The following is a 13,832-nucleotide window of genomic DNA, read 5'->3' as shown; positions in this document are numbered from 1 at the left end:
GTCACACCCGGTTATAAGAGAGAAACCCTCTTGGGTCAGGTTGAGGACAGGTTGCTAAGGGTCTTAAGTGTTGCTATGCTGAGGGATTTGGGGCTCTTCAAAGAATGATGAGAATGTCCATGCTGTAGAGATAAGTCAAAATGAAGAACTCTCATCCTGAAAACCTTCATCAGCTAGCAAAAATTGAACATTTATGTCATTGTTTAGACAATACCTGTTGTAGTTTTCTCATTTGACTGCTCAACAATTGAATATAAATTCATCCTTTTTCAGGTTCTTTTCTCATATAGGTTATCCAGAATATTGAGATTTCCCTGTTCTATACAGTCAACAAAGACAACAAAAAGACTGAATATGGCTCATTTTGAGGAAATTAAACTAAAACACTTTGAAGTTGACGAGAATGTTTTCCAGCTTTAACATTCTTTACTTTGTTAATAGTTCACACCCTGTGAATAATGCAGGGGCTGCGTCCTTTACTCATTGCCACTCAAAGTGCAAATTAGGAAGTTCATCTCGTTATGGCTTGAGCTTGATGACTGACAGGTACAGATTCCCAGGGGCAGCAGTTAACTTCCTGTAAACTGATATGAGAATGAGTTGATTCCTCTAAGAAGGGAAAGTTAATATGTTAGGTGAATTAAATTCCCTTTGCTCCAAAGAAAGCATTCTACTTAGCCATCTCTTACCCTCCAGTATCTGTGCTTTAGAAATGTCTGCTGCAAAGCATGTCACAGCTTCCAGACCAGCCACCGAACATTCTGAGCATCGACTCAGACCCTACTTAGAAACTGCATGTTTGAATGGCAGAATGAGAAAATGTGATTCACATACACACCAGGGCTCACTCGCAATCCGGAGAGTGTCTTGAAAGCATGAGGATTACCTCCTAGATAGTCTTCTGTGGTCTCAAGGGTCTTACAGCTCACCTTGGGTTATGGGCACATTAACCCTATTTCTCCATCCTACTCTTTTTCCAGTCCTTGTAAGAATAGGATGATTAGAAGTATGAAACACATTAAAAGAGAAGCAGAGCCAGGCATCTAAATATAGTGTTTGCGAGTCAACTTTTGAGTATGTTACATTCAAATGGCAAACCAAGAAACAGAAATTCGGTATGAACATATTTATTTCCTTACTCATTATGCCTGGCCAGAAGCCTTCCCGACTTCTTCCTAATATACTTTCTAATATACTTCTAATATACTTTTGGGAAAATTCTTCCTCCTCTTTTTCAGATTTTATGTCCCATTGGGGACAATGAGCACTAGGGTCTAACTACTTGACCACAGTTAATGATTCTGTAATGGACTCCTGAGCCAAGCATGACCAATGCAAGTCTTTCCTTGAGATGTTTCAAGCCAAATATAAGAAGACAAAGGTAATTGTTGCTCTCTGGCATTGAAACTTAGAAAAATGAGACTTGGGCTCAGCTAGTGGTCCTGTTTCTTCCCTTGGATAAAGTTGCAGAAGGAAGTGCTATATAGCAAGAAGATGAAAAATGAAAAGAGAAAGTTCTGAGGACATTCAGATGTCTGTGTGATTGTCCCTGCAGGCTAAATCTCTGTGCCTGCCAGGATCACATGAAATAGCCCAGGATCCATGGAATCATTTTTTATTTCTTCTTGAATTATTATTTATTGATACAAAAGAATGAGTATACCTGACCTCACTTTTTTTTATTGTTGTTTAAATCCTGAATCAAATCCTTACATAACTCAGAAATTACTGGGCTCTGTATTGAAGTTTTCTTGTTTAAATACCATTTACTGATGATAACTTTTGATTTTTTTAATATTTTGTGTTCTTTCATGCTTCTGCAAAACCTGCCAACCTGTTAAATTCCCAAACCTGTAAAATTCCTATGCAAGATAAGGTATGATTTTCTTTCTTGCTTCCTGACATTCTCAGGCAAAATTTCTATAGATTGTTGACTGTGAATACAATGCATTCATAAGACCTAGGATCTAATAGCTGAACAAACTGCATTGTAGAATAGGAAAAAAAAATCTTAGATGCTTCATTGGTTACTTTTCACCACTTTCCATGTCTTACTCTTTTATTAATTATATTGTATTAATAACTGATTCACAATAAGTTATTAATTTTTATATTTAAAATCAGCTGAAGGGGTAGTATTTATTTTTTTCTGAGTAAAGCAGGTATTGAATTCATTTTTACAGAGTTTTGATTGTGTCTAAGTTCTTTATTAAATCACCTCTCTTTCTTTGCATTTGTTCTTAGCAGTTGCCAGGCAACTCATATGATACTTGGCAAAAATATTCTGAGAGGACTTTTTTTTAGAATAAAATTAGTGAAGGCATAGACCCCTTCTAACGATGGATATTACAGTTGTTCAGATGTAAAATTAGCCACTATGAATGAAGATTATTATTTAATGTTATACTAAATGTGACTTTCTGTCCAATTGTAACCTGAGTCTTCCACCTACAGTTTGCCTAAATTGCAAAGAATAGCTTAATCTCTGATTTGAAAAGAAAATGAGGTTGATAAAAAAATAATAATGACTCTTTTATTGAGTTGAAAAAGGTGAGTGATGATAAATGAACTTGCCCAAGCATTTTCTTTCTGATTCAGACTGCTGCCCCTGGCAAAATGGCTTAGGGAAAAGCAATCTTTTCGTTTCAGATTTTCTACTGAGAAAGAATCAGAAAGACCAAGATGGGGATTCAGTTCCCTCTGGTTTCTTTTAGAACAACTCCATGAGAGATACATTCTGCTAATGTAATTAATAGGCTATTGGATCCTTTGCAACGTGTCTTGCAGAAGATTACTGCAAATATTAGTGAGAAGGCTAGATGACAAGGTGTGTGGCAGTGCTCTTGACACTATAGTCCAGGTTTAGGTTGTTGACGCGTTGGTGCCGATGCTGACGGTCACTGTTACTTTGAAGTTCAGAAGGAATCCAGTATTAGATCTTTCTTAGCATGACTATCTTCCATATCCTATTCTACCTTTGATAATTAGGTTTAGCCAATGAAAACATGAATGTGGATGACAATTCACATTGTCATATTTATGACAAGGAGAAAAGTCATATTTATGAGTTAATGCACATCCTCATTTGGAAGCCAGATGGATTAGGAAAATGCTGTTCTTTATTAATAATGGTAGCTTCTGTATTTCTGCTTTAAACCCCATTTCCCCTTCCTTAATTTTCAACTATGCTCAGTCTCTTTCATTTTCCTAAGTAATAAATGTCTCTGTTAGCTAAAAATTTTCCTTGAGTGTGTAAAGCTACCCAAATTGATTCTATGTTAAAAAAATACCCAGGTATAAAAACACAGCTGTTTTCAAATTATTTGTCCCTTAACAAAGGTGTCCCCATGGCTCACTTTGCTTTTATGACTAAAATTTTTGCTGTGTGATCAGCCTTCACTGACTCCTCAATGAATTGTTATTTGGTTTCTCCACCCGCTTCACAAAGGACCCTCTTAGAAACTGAAGATGCTGATTCAGTTGATCTGGCCTCTCTACAAAATGTTAAACTGTTGACAACGAGGTCCTTTTCAAAGTCCCTCTTTAGTTTTCATCTTCGTCATTTGATCCTGCCTTCCCTCCAGCTACTTTGAATGATTTTTATGGAAACTTTCTGATCAAGTTATTGTTTTAAACATCAGCATTGTTCAGGGAGTAAGATCTCCGTTCCCTATCCACCTCACTCTATCTATTCTTCCTGAGTGTGAGTGTGTGTAGGAAAGAGAGAGGAAGTCTTCACCTCACATTTCTTTCATTAGCTCCAGAGCTACTCAGTCACACTCCTTTGAAATTTTCAGTGTATATGACCTGAAAACACTTAAAGTTTAACATGATCCCAATGAGCTCATTCCCTTAACACATTTTCACATTCTCCTTAATTCCCTTCACAGAATACTGTGGCTGTTCACATAAATTTCCCAAACCAAAGTTCTGACCTTATATTTGATTCTTCTCTCACGTTCCAACCCTAAAATGACAAAATACAGTCTCTGCCTTGTAAATGTTTTGTAAAATCTCTTCTCCTCTCCAACTCTATTGTCTCTAATGTAACACATGCATAGTCTTTCTTGATCAATTAATCGCATATTCCTCCAAAGGCCAACCTTATGCTGTCATGACCCTTCCTCCTTACATTTATTTGAATAAGGGCAAAGTAAGATTAAGAGAAAGTTGAGCATTTTTTCATTTTTCCTAATAGCAGTTAGATAATTTTAGAAGTCATATTATGTAAAAGCAAAAACATTAGTGGGGATTTGAGAGGGAATATATGTGATTTTCCTAGTAATATATCAGCAAATGAATGTATTTGAGCAGGAATCTTAATAAAACATTTTTTTTCAGTAATAGGGAGTGAGGGAATGTTTCTTATCCATCTGGATCTTCTGAACTTAGTTATGGTTCATATATTCACCAAATCCAAGGAATTTAAAAATCCTCCTAAAGCAAGGCCTGACTTTTAAATGTGATCATCTAACTGTTCTAGTTTACAGAAGTGGAACGAACTTCCATCTGTTGCCTCCTTGAATGGTTCTGCATTTCTTTCTCCTGCCAGAACTAATTATGAATGATGCTTGAGATTCTTGGTACCTGGCCTAGGAGACAAAAGCCACAGCATTCAACCCCACCTTCTCCCAGCACAAAATCCTATAATAGTTATAGGTGCATGTAGCATTATATTTAACATTATTTTTATGTTTTTTATCTATTTTTATTTTATTTTGGCTGTTCTGGGTGTCCGTTGCTGCGCACCAACTTTCTGTGTTTGAGGAGAGTGGGGACCAAGTACTTTCTAGTTGTAGAACACTGGCTTCTCTTGGCAGTGACTTCTCTCTTTGTGGAGCATGGGCCCTAGAGCAAGTGGGCTTGGTACCTGCTGCCCACGGGCTCGGTAGTTGCGGCAGGTGAGCTCTAGGGCACAGGCTCAGGAGTTGTGGCTCATAGCTCACAGGCTTAGTTGCTTTGTGGCATGTGAAGTCAGGGAGGCCTGGGGTGCTGTGATTCATGGGGTTGCAAAGAGTCGGACCCAACTGAGCGACTGAACTGAACTGAACTGAACTGAGGTCTTCCCAGACCAGAAATGGAACCCCACATTGCAGGGGGGGGATCTTGACTACTGGACCATCAGGGAAGCCCTAACATTATCATTATTCAGAGAGTTCTGCAAATTTTTCTGGTTATTTCAAAACATTTCAGAGAATAAGATCCTGCAACTCATTGGTGCAAACTCTGCTCATTAGGATTTTTAGCTTATTGATTAAGCATGCTGTGGTAGTGATTTCTATATTAGCAGCATGTGTGTGTACAGAGGTGAAGTGAAAGTGTTAGTTACTCAGCTGTGTCTGACTCTTTGTGACCCCATGGACTATAGCCCACCAGTCTCCTCTCTCCATGGGATTATCCATGCAAGAATACTGGAGTGGGTTGCCATTCCCTTATCTAAATGTCTGTGTGTGCACATAGACAATTACTGTCATGAGAAATGGGACTTAAAGAAAGGGCAGGTCAATACCAGGGGAAAAAACGATGTTGATATACCAGTTATAATGGCCTGCTTTATGTTTCCTCTTGATATACTAAAAAAGAAGAAGAAAAAGATTCTTGACTGGGTCAGAGGTTTATTCAATGTAGAGGCTAACTCTTTAGGAACATTGTTAGTGATGAACTAGGGGACAAAACAAAATGCAGTAGATTGAGAAGTTAATATAGCACTGAGTAGGTAGACGGTGAGAGAGAACTCTTTTAAGAAACCTACAAGTAAAAAATTAAAAAATAGGAATGAGAGAGAAAAAGAAGTAGCTTGAGGGGAAACAGAGGTCTGGGTGCTTTTATCAATTAAAAATAAAAGTATTTTCTTACACAAAAAGTACCTTCTACAGACAAGACAATAAACTTTTCATTATTATAAGTGAGAGTTAAAGTCTTTTACTTTTATCTATAATGGCTAACTTGCTGAAGCAACATCTATGTATATATATACAAATCTTGTATATCCACACCAAGAATTTACCCCTTTGAGAACTAGAGCATAAGATATGTAAGATACTACATTGTGTAGAAAATCTCCGTCCTGCTGTATCTCAAATGTGAGAAATTTCTCTTTAAACATGTAATATCTTCATGAAATAATAGATATGCCTTGAACAGTTCCAGAAAACTATCATTTCCTGAAGGCAGGGCCCAAATTCATAATCAGTTTGCTTTGTCTTTTGTATACGAGTGAGTGAATGAAAGTCACTTAGTCATGTCAGACTCTTTGTGACCCCATGAACTATACAGTCCATGGAATTCTCCAGGCCAGAATACTGGAGTGAGTAGCCTTCCCCTTCTCCAGGAGATCTTCCCAATCCAGGGATAGAACCCAGGTCTCTCACATTGCAAGTGGATTCTTTAGCAGCTAAGCCACCAGGGAAGCCTGTATATGAGTGAAGTAATGTCCCTTTAGAACTTGAGATAAGGGCAGGGGAGGGAGGGCATGGGACGGGCATTAAAAACCAAAAAGAAGAGAAAGATATGCCCATTGTCCCTTTCTGGCTCTATTTCCATGCTATTTACACAGGATGATATTTTTAGTCTCCCAGAATAAAAGGGCTCAGAACTTCTGAAAATTTCTCAGTGTCCTCTAATATGTTAAAGACAGTAGTAAAATTCTTTCTTTCTTTTTGTTTGTTTTATATTGACCTAGAGTGTATCATGCTTAATGGAACAAATCAGACAAAGAAAGACAAATATTCTATATTATCACTAATCTGTGAACTCTAAAAAAAAAGAAATGAGATGAATTAATACAACAAAACAGACACAGACTTGCAGGTATAGAAAATAAACCAGTGGTTACCAGTGAAGAAAGGAAGGGAGGAAGGGTAGATGGGGTATGGGATTAAGAGACATAGACTACCAATATATCAATAAATAAGCAACATAATATACTGTACAGCACAGGAAAATGTAGCCACTATTTTGTAATAATTTTAAATGAAGTCCAATCTATAAAAATACTGAATTAGTATGTTGTACACTTGAAACCAATACAGTATTATAAACAACTATACATCAATAGGAAAAAAAAAATTGTTCAAACTAAAGCATTGCAGAGATGGAGGAAATGCCAGAGATTCTTTCATTTATATAATGCATATTGGTTACAAATATTTTTATTCCTGTTGTCTCACATGAGCAAACAGACTGTAATTTAAATAACTAGACTGAAATCACATATTAATGGTCAGTGATCTCAGAACTGGGTCTTTCTGCAGAAGCCCAATCACATGTTTCTTCTAGCACAACATGGCTTGACTGCTGGGTATATGCCATAAAAAGTTGCTGTGATGTTGCCCAGTTGGTTTGGGTTATTTTCTTTGTTATAGCATCATGATGAGCAGATAGATTTCCAAAGCAAATTAGGTAGACAGTAAAGAAGACAGTATAAGCCAAGGAGACCCACTGGACCCACTGATCCAAGTGTGATTGCACACAGTTGGCAGATAGGAACCACACCTTACTAATGAGAGTTACCTACTGACCCAACTCAGCTTCAGCCAGGAACCCAGAACTACCCGCTGATTTCCTGTGACTTAACAGCCGCCAGTTCATGAGTTGGTATCAGCTCTTCTTATGATGCCCAACTTCTTGTGCTACAGTGACAAGCCCTTTGGCCCAAACTCTGATTTTTTTTTCTTCTCATGATTTGCCTAAAGCATTATCTGCTACTATTAACTTTGTGTTTTTCCTTCCCTTTGCCTATAATTCTGATAAAAATCTCTAATTTTGATTTGTGATTTCTGTTCCAGTATTTCACCCTGGCTTCCCGATTTAATTCCTGTTGCTCACTTCTAGTATTTGATGTAGACCAAGTTCAATACTAAGAACTCTTGTATGTTTTAGCAGACAAGCTTCTTTCCTGTTGTAATGTTTTACTAGTCTCCCAATACAGGTTTGTTTTTAATTTATTTTTTTATTGGAGGATAATTGCTATACAGAATTTTGTTGTTTTCTGTCAAACTTCAACATGAACCTGCATAAGTTTACATATATCCCCTCCCTTTTGAACCTCCCTCCCACCTCCCTCCCCCTCCTACCACTCTAGGTTGACACAGAGCCCCTATTTGAGTTTTCCCAGCCATACAGCAAATTCCTATTGGCTATCTATTTTACATATGGTAATGTAAGTTTCCATGTTATTCTTTCTATACATCTCACCCTCTCCTCCCCTCTCCCCATGTCTGAAGGTCTATTCTCTATATCTGTTTCTCCACTATATATATATTCTCTCTCTCTATATATATATATTCTCTATATCTGTTTATCTGTATATGTATATATATATTCTCTATATCTGTTTCTCCTGTAAATAAGTTCTTCAGTACCATTCTTCTAGATTCTGTATATATGTGTTAGAATATGATATTTATCTTGCTCTTTCTGACTCACTTCACTCTGTATAATAGGTTCTAGGTTCATCCACCTCATCAGAACTGACTCAAATGTTTTCCTTTTTATGGCTGAGTAATATTCCATTATGTATATGTACCACACCTTCTTTACCCATTCATCTGTCGATGGACATCTAGGTTGCTTCCATGTTCTAGCTGTTGTAAATAGAGCTGAAATGAATAATGAGATACATGTGTCTTTTTCAAGTTTGGTTTCCTTAGGGTATATGCCTAGGAATGGGATTGCTGGGTCCTATGGTGGTTTTGGAGAAGGAAATGGTGACCCACTCCAGTAGTCTTGCCTGGCAAATCCCATAGCCTGGCGGGCTATGCTCCACAGGGTCGCAAAGAGTCAGACACAACTGAAGTGACTTAGTACATATGGTGGCTTTATAAGGAATCTCCATATCATCTTCCATAGTGGCTGTATCAATTTACATTCCCACCAACAGTGCAAGAGCATTCTCTCTTTTCTCCGTACCTTGTCCAGCATTTATTGTTTGTAGACTTTTTGATGATGGCAGTTCTGACTGATGTGAGGTGAAAGCTCACTGTAAGTTTGATTTGCATTTCTCTAATAATGAGCAGTGTTGAGCATCTCTTCATGTTTGTTAGCCATCTGTATGTCTTCTGTGGAGAAATGTCTGTTTGGGTCTTTTTCCCAGTTTTTGATTGGGTTGTTTGTTTTTCCGGCATTGAGTTGTATGAGCTGCTTGTACATTTTGGAAATTAATCCTTTGTCAGTTGTTTAATTTGCTCTTATTTTCTCCTGTTTTGAGGGTTGTCTTTTCATCTTGCTTATAGTTTCCTTTGCTGTGCAAAAGCTTTTAAGTTTAATCAGGCCCCACTTGTTTACTTATTGAGGAATAAACTTACCTAAGGAGACAAAAGAAATGTACACAGAAAATTATAAGACACTAATGAAAGAAATCAAAGATGACATAAACAGATGGAGAAATATTCCATGTTCCTGGGTAGAAAGAATAAATAATGTGAAAATCACTATACTACCAAATGCACCCTACAGATTCAAAACTATCTCTATCAGATTACCAATGGCATTTTTCACAGAACTAGAATAAGAAATTTTACAATTCATGTGGAAACACAAAAGACCCCCCAAATAGCCAAAACAGTCTTGAGAAAGAAGAGTGGAGCTGGAGAAATCAACCTTCCTGACTTCAGATTATACTACAAAGCTACAGTCATCAAGACAGTATAGTACTGGCACAAAAACAGAAATATAGACCAATGGAACAAGATAGAAAGCCCAGAAATAAACCCATGCACCTGTGGGTACCTTATTTTTGACAAAGGAGGCAAGAATATACAATGGGGCAAAGACAGCCTCTTCAATAAATGGTGCTGGGGAAACAGGACAGTTACATGTAAAAGAATGAAATTAGAACACTTTCTAACACCATACACAAAGATAAACTCAAAATGGATTAAAGACCTAAATGTAAGACCAGAAAGTACAAAACTCTTAAAGGAAGCATAGGCAGAACCCTCGATAACATAAATCAAAGCAAGATCCTCTATAACCCGCCTCCTAGAGTAATGGAAATAAAAAGACAAGTAAGCAAGTGGGACCTGATTAAACCCAATATAGATTTATTTTTAAAATGCTTTGTTTGCTGTGTGGACCTTTCTGCCTCCTTGGAAATCTATATTTGGCCTCCAAGGAATGCAAAGGTAGAATCTTATCATCTTACAGCCAAAAGAACTTTTGGGATCATCCAAGACTTTGATCATAACTGCCTTAAGGTTTATGACAGCAAGTTCAAGACTTGACCTCAGGGGTCTGTGACCCTTTATCTCCCCTAGTACCTATCTATTTTTGTCTGTTCTGTTTTACTCTGTTCTTTATCTAATATATTTAAAGTAAATGCAGAGTGTTCTGGTGCCTTATGAAAATTCTAAAAAAGTTGAAACTCAGTAATTAAGTCCAACATTCTATGATATAGGTTATAAAACTATTGCTCTGTATGTTTAAATACCTTTCCTAAATGTGTGCTTTGACTTAGAAACAACTACAAATTCTTGACCTGGCAGGCTTCTGTTTCCCTTTATACAACAGTCTTTTTGATGTATCCATCAACCCAAACTGAATACTCTCATATGAATACCTAACCGATTTTCATATGAGTTCATGTTTTCCCTCCATGCTTTTGTTGGACTTTTGTTACAAAGAATTTCCAGACAGCTGTATCAGTGTATCTTGCTCGCTAGAAACAGCACAGAAAATATACTGTAGTCCTGGCTTTCAGACTTATGTGTGCGATTTGTATCTAGTCTAGTGCACTTGCGTGTCATGTGGGTGCGCAGGCACAGCTTTTAGGCCTAAATATTCTCTAGAATAGTGCTCAATTTGTTGTCTGTAGGTGTTGTGTATGTACTTCCTCACCTCTAAGTCTGGCCCCTGCCTCCTGTTACATCTTCACATAATCCCAGGCTTCCCGTGATGACACTGCTACAATCATGTTGACTTTTCAAATTCTTATACACAATAAATTTTTTTTCTGCTCCTAAGCCATTTTGTCCCATTTGTCTGGAATTTTTCCTACTAATCTTTTGCATGACTAGATCCTTTTTTATGCCGCAGCTTAAGGCCCTTGTTGATTATATCATCTAAAATGGACTCTTGCAATTATTATCTCATATCGTCAGCCTGATTCTTGTACTTGTGGCATTTATTATACAGTATAATTATTTTATTAATTAGTGCAATTAATTTTATTAATTTGTTTAGTCTCTGTCTCCAGAATCACCATGAAAGAGGAACTTTTTTTTGTCTTGTTCAATTCTTTATCTCTTGTGACTAACAACATGGTAGATGCTTATGCTTGTTAAGTATTTCTTAGGTAGGAGAGGGAAAGAGGGCTTTCCTGGTCCCTCACTGGTAAACAATCCACCTGCAACACAGGAGAGGTGGGTTAGATCCCCGGATAGGGAGAGTCCCTGTAGGAGGGCATTGTAACCCACTCCATGGGAATCCCCATGGCCAGAGGAGCCTGGCAGGCTACAGTCCATTGGGTGGCAAAGAGTCAGATATGACTGAAGCGACTGAGCAGGCACATATGCACACACAGAGGGAAAGAAGGAAGGAAGGGGGAGGGAGGAAGGAAGAGAGGAAATGGGGGTGAATTCACTGAGGCTTGTATCCCATTTCCCTCTCCCATTGCAGTGCTCACTGCTCCATGTGAGGAAGCGCTTCTATAAAGCACTCTTTTAGATAGTCTGGTAAGCAATTATGTCCACTATAGTTATTTTTTAAGGTAGTTGGTGACAAGATTAGAATAATCTTGCCTCAGAATAATTATCCAAGACTCTTTGACACCAGTTTGCTTTGCCACATTCTCTAATACCTAGAGGTATTGGAAATATCCTGTATAAACTTCAGTTCTGGTGGAACTGGAAGGAGCATGTGCTTCATACGGGAGCCAAGGTTGTCAGTGACACTTGTGTGCTGCAGATCCTGCCTCCCCAGGAGCAGGCTGCCTCCTTTCTGTGTCATTTAGGAATTTTTTTTTCCTCTCTCCAAGCTTAACATACTTGAGATCTCAGCTTGCAACAGCCTATTGCTCCTCACTGTCTTTATCTCAGCAAAATAAAGCACAGTTATTTTGATCCTGAGGTTTGAACTCTTAAAAAGCCATTCTTCTGAAACACAGCCACCCATGATGGAATTTACCATTTAGTGTGTTAGACTAATTCTTAAGATTTTTTTAAGCAAAAGATATAGGTATTAATTTGCTCCTGGTGCCTATGGCTGGGGCATTTGGTAGCACCAATGCAGGAGATCTGGGTTTGATTCCTGGGTTGGGAAGATCCCCTGGAGAAGGAAATGGCAACCCACTTCAGTATTCTTGTCTGGAGAATCCCTTGAACAGAGGAGCCTGGCAGGCTACAGTCCATGGGATCACAAGAGTTGAACACGACTTAGCGACTAAACCACCACCAGGGTTTATTGTGACCAGCCTAGACAGCATATTAAAAAGCAGAGACATTACTTTGCCAACAAAGGTCTGTCTAGTCAAATATATGGTTTTTCCAGTAGTCATGTATGGATGTGAGAGCTGAACCATAAAGAAAGCTGAGTGTTGAAGAATTGATGCTTTTGAACTGTGGTGTTGGAGAAGACTCTTGAGAGTCCCTTGGACTGAAAGGAGATCCAGCCAGTCCATCCTAAAGAAAATCAGTCCTAAATATTCATTGGAAGGACTGACGCTGAAGCTGAAACTCCAATACTTTGGCCACCTGATGCGAAGAACTGACTCATTAGAAAAGACCCTGATACTGGGAAAGATTGAAGGCAGGAGAAGGGAAAAACAGAGGATGAGATGGTGGGATGGCATCACTGACTCGATGGACATGAGTTTGAGCAAGCTCCAGGTGTTGGTGATTGACAGTGAAGCCTAGTGTGCTGCAGTCCATGGGGTCACAAAGAGCCAGACATGACTGAGAGACTGAACTGAACTGAACTGAAGGTTTATTGTTAGCCCCCCAGCTGTCTCAGTTTTACAGAATCTATCTGCCAGTGCAAGAGATCCAGGAGATGTGGATTTGATCCCTGGGTCAGCAAGATCCCCTGGAAGAGGAAATGGCAACCCACTCCAGTATTCTTGCCTGGGAAATTCCATGGACAGAGGAGGCTTTTGGGCTACAGTCCGTAGGGTCGCAAAGAGTCGGACATGACTGAGCAACTGAGCATGCTTGCAGGAGCTGTTATTAGATATATACCCAGGCCAATGTAGGATAATTTGCATAGACATCCCCTCCCATCCAGGTAGAAACCTGAATTTCTCATGAGAGTGAAGCATAGATTAATTATGACACACCCAGAGCAACAGAAAATGATTGCACATCATGGAAAGAAGGTTTTAAAGAAATGTACTTACATTTTATTTTTCTGAATTCAGATGCATTATTAATTGGAAAAAAGCAACATTTATGTAATTTCAGATGAAAACTTCTATTTGTTATGCTCTTATTTGTAAGTAAGTACTAGCAGGTAATCACTCATACAAAATAATAAACATGCATTTTAATTTGGCATGTAGCTCCTCTTCTTTCTCTAGTTCCTACCTGAGTTTTACTTTTCTAATAAAGGTATATTTACATAAATGTTTGCAAGTTCTAATTATATGTCAACTGGTTGGAGGAAGAACCATCTAAAAACTGAATTACCACAAGAATGTAGTCTAAGGTTACAGATCTGCTTCACGACCTTGAAAAGGGATCAATGTTACATCAAATGTAGAACATCATTTAGAAAATTTGTCTATTTATTCAGTGAATACATATCACATGCTTGCTCTGCACCCAGTGTGTTTTAGGGGTAGTAAGTGAGACAAGTTCCCTGCTCTTACGGATTTTATCTTCAAGTAAAGAGATACAGGT

The sequence above is a fragment of the Cervus canadensis genome, chromosome 14 (assembly GCF_019320065.1).
Source record: "Cervus canadensis isolate Bull #8, Minnesota chromosome 14, ASM1932006v1, whole genome shotgun sequence".
Taxonomy (NCBI): domain Eukaryota; kingdom Metazoa; phylum Chordata; class Mammalia; order Artiodactyla; family Cervidae; genus Cervus; species Cervus canadensis.
Note: the sequence above shows the minus strand (reverse complement) of the source record.